The sequence below is a fragment of the Mustela erminea genome, chromosome 10 (genome assembly GCF_009829155.1).
Source record: "Mustela erminea isolate mMusErm1 chromosome 10, mMusErm1.Pri, whole genome shotgun sequence".
In the NCBI taxonomy this organism is placed as follows: Eukaryota; Metazoa; Chordata; class Mammalia; order Carnivora; family Mustelidae; genus Mustela; species Mustela erminea.
Window position 1 is genome coordinate 24,136,825 of NC_045623.1, and position 5,964 is coordinate 24,142,788.

Here is a 5,964-nt window from a genome sequence, read left to right on the forward strand (position 1 = left end):
TGCTCTGGCGACCGACCTCTTTTTGGTATTTTACACCTCAGAGTAAAAACAAAAGCTTTTATTCCGGGATCACTTGCTTTTCAAGCTTTGTCTCTAATTGATGAAGGAACAGAAGCCTGGCTGAAAACAAAGCAAAAGCGGGCACCCTGCAACCTTCCCCCACCCCCACTCCTGGCTGGGACATCTGTGACATTCTTTATGAATCTCCCAACTATCTTAATGTTAATACCTTGCTAGAGGGAAAAACCTTGGCAATGACAAGGCCTCAAGGCACCTGGTATCTTACAGGTCCTCTTTAGCATATGAAAGTTCTATAGAAACCTCCCTTTTTCCTTACCCCCTCCCCCAACCCGATCCTACAGAACCCGCCACCCCAGCGACCTCTCTTTCTGCCCACGGGTCCTGTCCCCCTGCCTTAATAAACCACTATTTTGCACCAAAGATGTCTCAAGAATTCTTTCTTAGTCATCAGCTCTAGACTGCCCCCCCACCGCCACTGAACCTCATTTATATTCTAAAACATCATTATAATCACTGACTGGGAAACTCAATCACCTCTTCAGAGGAACGGTGCAGAGAAAGAGGAGCAGATTTGGGCAGGAAAAGTGAAGGGTCCCCCCAGGCCTCTGAGATCTCAGAGCTGAGGCTAGCTGACTTTTTCTCCCAGGACTGCAGGGCAAAGCAATGAACAATTCCCTTTTCACTTGCCGATTGTGAGCTCCAGCTCCCACCGCTTACCCGCTGAGGCTTTTGAGGAAGGAAATTGTGTGGTTACCTGTCAGTGAAGGAAAAAAAAAAATTCCATTGGGGTAGTTGGCCTATTTTACCAGCCACAAAGAGGAAATTTATATCTTCGTCTATTGAAGTATACAGCTCTGCTGTTTTTTGTTTGGTTGGTTTTTATTTTTTGGTTTTTGTTTTGGATTTTTTTGCTTTTTTTAGGCCAGGAGTGATTGAGCCAGAATTAGGAGAAAAACAAACATAAATTATGATATTTTATAATGAAATAACACATCTCAGGACTTATTTATTTATTTATTTGTCAGAGAGAGAGAGAGAGAGAGAGAGAGAGAACAAGCAGGAAGAGCGGCTGGCAGAGGGAGAAGCAAAGTCCTTGCTGAGCAGAGAGCTTGATGCGGGACTCAACCGCAGGACCCTGGGATCATGACTTGAGTCAAAGACAGAGGCTTAACCAGCTGAGCCACTCTGGCATCCCTAAATAACACATTTCAATCTCAGACCTTTCCGCAGAAGGTAAGACATGAGAATTAAAAAAAAAAAAAAAAAAAAAGTCCTAGCTTTTTTATCTTTTACCATAAAAGTAAAAGTTATCCTCATATGGATTTCTCAAAATCAGAAAGTGCAATAGAGGTAAAGTGGAAGTAAGGAGCTAATAAATTTATTTTATCCATCGCAGTCTAATGGCCTCAAATGGGAAGACTGTGTGCTGTCCTCCCTTGTGTACTCAGTGTCACTCATAGAGGGGAATATGGGTAGGTAGCATGAAGGTTTTAACTCGTGTGTTAACTAGAGTCTGCTGGTAGTTACTGGGACCTCTGTGCTGAGGATTCCAAGGCTCAGAGGAAAAGGGTGTTGTGACCCATTCATGCTGTTTTTCAAGGCTATGAGTTGGGGGAGGAGAGAGTCCGGATACCCTGATGTATTTCCCATTCCTTTGGTAAAAATTTCAGCAAGTGGTGACTGAATGACTCTGCCTCTGGAAGAAAAAGAGGTGAAAGAAATTTTGCCGATAAAAGAATTTATTTTGTGAGATCCTGACGACTTCTCTGTAGAAATAAAGAACCATTTGGGGGGAGTTCCAGTTTCTAGTTCTGCATATAAGGAGCTTGAAAACTGCCACTCTACCACAACGACAAGTTAAAAGCTGAACAGACTAAAAAGAAAAAAAAAAAAAATCAAAACTCTTCTTGGACCCATAAAAGAGGGGAGCACATAAGGGCAAACACTGGCCCCCAAGATTGGAAGGATAGACCAGCAAACACAGGGAGTCGTGGTTTACTAGATCAAGCTCACCAGTGGAAACCACCATGGGACCCAGTGCCAGGGTTGGAAAAACCGGAATCAGAAGTGACGAATTGCTGGAGGCTTAGGGCAGATGATGTGGAGAGTGAAAAAACTCCAGAGCACAATTGTTTGTGTAATAACAAAGGAGTGTGGCTGGCGGGCCAAAGCTAGTGGTGAAACCCACAGTGAGCAAGGACCATGCACAGGCATTATGATATCTATCTTCTTTTGTGAGAAATCCTCCATAAAGTGATGGTTCTATAAGGACTATTTATCAGAATTAAACTCAGGCAACTCAAAATTATGTTGGTGTTTTAAGGACCTATTTAGCCAGAGCGCTTCCATCCACCCGTTAAACAAAAACCTTGTTGTTTAACCCTTAAACTGTCCAAGCCCCCCTTTCCCCAGGGGACTTACTTAAAAACAAGTCCCAGAAACCAGCCCCAGGTAACAAAGCCCAGATACAAGTGGGAGTCAGGCCAGGTGGAGACATCTGATCAGTGGGGGGTTGCATACTGTCTCCCTAGCTACCAAGGAGTATGGGCCCCACCCTTTGAGAGCCTTTTGGGCGCCAATTCTAAGGAAGGTGATAGGCTAGATCAAATGTCTACTGTAAGGTAAATTGTAATTCAATTGGTCACTTATGTGTGACCTAACATGACTATGGAGTTTCCTGTGTGTGTTACAATCTCATTGGTCACCTGTGCGTGGCCAGGCCCGACCACATGGCCTTTGCCCTTAAAAGCTAGTCTGTGAAACAGAGAAAGGTCGCCCTCTCTTGTAAGAGGTGCGGCCCCGAATGTTCGGCTTGATTCTTGATGCTTGGCGCGAAGCAAAGCTTTGCTTGACCTTCGCTTTATATCAGTCTCGCTCCTTTAATCTCGGACCCATTATTGGGGGACCTATCAGTTGGCAGTTGCATTCCCCTTCAATCCCCGAGAGCTGTTTGATCCAGGCCTGCCGGCCTGACACTGTTAATTAAACATTACCAATGGCAGCAGGTGCTGAGGGCTGGCCCATACTATTTTTTAAGTAACCGTTTTGGCTTCAAACCAACCACTTTCAGGATAAATAAGTCCTTGGGTCACCTTTTTAATGGCAAAGACATTTCCTGTACAAGAATGATCTTCCTCTGCTTTGCTTCATTGCAAGGTAAACTCACTGTAAGACATTTAATTCGTGTTTCCTAACCAAAGGATGATTGATGGCACCCAAACAAAGAAGGGGAGTCAGGAAGACTAAAAGATAAATGGGCATTCCTCTGCCCAGAGGAGACATTTAAACTCTTGTGTTTGGCCCATTGGACAGGCCTGTTCCCCGTCCTCCACACCCCACAGTTTCGGGGGCCAGGAGGGAGCAATTACCAACAGTGTCCGTGTGTAAGGCAGGGAGCAGCAGCGTGCAGCTGCGAAACGCCCTAAGTGTAACCAGAGCATATGGCTTCCTCTAAAATGCCGCTGCTACAGTAACTGTTCTCACGCTGTCGTAAGACCCTGTTTAAATCCTGGAAAACCTGTTCTACCTCTCCACCACTGCCTGGATTTGGAGAGGGAGAGAAGACAGAAAGAAACAGATAGTGGGGGGGTGAGGGGCTTGTCAGGAAAGATTGCATAGAAAGGATAACCCTTGAGCTGAGACTAGCACGATGAGTGCATATTCCTCTGGAATTCTGGAAGAAGGGACAGCCTAAGCAAAAAAGACGCAGAGGACAAAGAGCTAGGCATGCACAATTCACGTCTTCCACGACAGCCTCATCCTCTGCCAGGAACTCATGATTTGGAAAGGTGACATCATCGCCTGCACCAGCTAAGTGATTCTTCTCTCCTCCTCTCTTCTCACCGGCCAGGGGGCCAGATCCACTCGAGGAACATCAACCGTAGGCAATGAGCAGCCTCAGAGTTTTCCAGCAGAGATAACATGACCAGAGTCGTGCTTCAGAAAGATCACTCCAGCAGCCGTGAGGAGGATAAACAGCAGAAGGGACATTTGGAATTAAATGTAATAGACCAGAAATAGCAAGAAAAGTTGGTGGCCTGAACTCAGAGCCAGACTGAGACATGTGGGAAATCTGAGTAGGATAATTATTTGTCTCTCCTACAAACTGATATTTTCTCATATTTGCTCAACATTTGCTTAGAGAAGGGGTTCGGTGTTAAGCACCGCTCAGCAAACGAAAAGCCCTGCATTATCCAGAACCCTCCTGCTTCCTAAGGCAGTTTAAGTGACCTTTTGCTCTGAAGGTCTCAGTCCTCCCTCCAAAGGCTTTTCAACGTACTCCTTTCAACGAATGCAGAATTCTCCTGAAAGGATTATTGGTAAAAAGATTTCCAATGGACTTTCAGCACTGTCCATCGAAAAGCATTCTAGGCTCTCAGCTGGCTTAACCTACCCCTCTGTCTGTCTTCGCTTAAACTAAATCACAGCAGAGTGTTTGGGAAGGACAGGATTGCTAGAGGCACCATTCAAGAAGTAGAGTGCATATGACCCAGCGGCTGAAAAGCAGGGGTGAAGGCAGAGGAAAGAATCAGCAATGGAGAATGGGAAAGAGGAGCTGGAAAGGGAGGAGAAACTTGAAATAGATGGGTCTTAGAATCCATGTCAGATGGGGTTGACAAACAGCCCCTAAGTCTCAGTGGTTTAAATGTAAACTTCTCACTCATGCAAAACCCAGTATAATTCCTAATAGGGAGACCCCCCCCTTAAAGGGGTGACTCGGGGACCCAGGCTACTTCTACCTTGTGGCTTGGCCATCGTGGTTTCAAAGTTGCCCAGTGTCAGCCTACCAGCAGGTAGTTAGAAGACCACGCTCCTCAGGTCAGAAATGACGAGCCCCATGTTCTCCCACATGGTTAGCAATAAGTAAGTCATGGGGCCCGCCAGGATGTTATGGGGACAGGGAAATGTAGTCCCTGTCTGGGTACTGCTGTTCAGTAACTCTACATATGGAAGGGGTCCCCAAAACAATCACCCTGCCAGATCTGCCACACGTGTCAAAAGAAGAAAAAGTTCGAACACGTGAGTAATTGATAAACTTAATTTTTATATTCAACATATGAACTGATAAAACAAAATGTGGCATATGCATATTGTGAAATATTATTCAGCCTTTGAAAAGGAAATTCTGGCATACACCAAAACACGAAATGAACCTTGAAAATATGCTAAATGGAATATGCTAGTCACATAAGAACTAACATATGATTTCTCTTATAACTTGAGTACCTAGAGTAGTCAAATCATGAGACAAAAAGTACGCTGGTGGTTACCAGGGCTGTGGAGAGGGAGCAGGGGGAGTTGGTTTTGTTCTGGGTACAGAGTTTGAAGGAAGATGGAAAAGTTCTGGAGATAGATAGTGGTGATGTTTGTACAACAGTGTAAATATGCTTAAAGCCACAGATTGTACCCTTAAAAAATGCAAGAGCAAAGAGCAAATTTTGTTATATAGATATACCTACAATAAAAGTACTTAAAATTTTTCATGAAGATGCTTAGCCCTGGATAAAAATATCAAATATCTAATGTTGACTAGGCATAAGGTTGCATATAAAGAGAAAACACCAAACTTTAAATTTTTAAAATATATGTACTATCTATTTTAATTGAATGATTAGCCGATAGAATAATTTATCTCCAAGTTGACCTTTAAGTCTAGGGGAGACTGAATCCCATAGGTTTTCAGGTCTAGATAAAAAACAATTAGCTATCTTTAAGGCCTTATCTTGTTCCCTTTAGGTCTGGAAATGTACCCCAAATTCTTGGCAACTTAATCTAGCACCAAAAAAAAAAAAAAAAAGGACCAGATTGTCAGTGGAAGGAAAGCATGATAGCAAACCATATGCACACAATATGACACTTCTTTTTCACATAAATATGACATCTATATATATTTATATATATAACCAAAAGAATTAACAGTAATCCATTCTAAACAGTGTGATC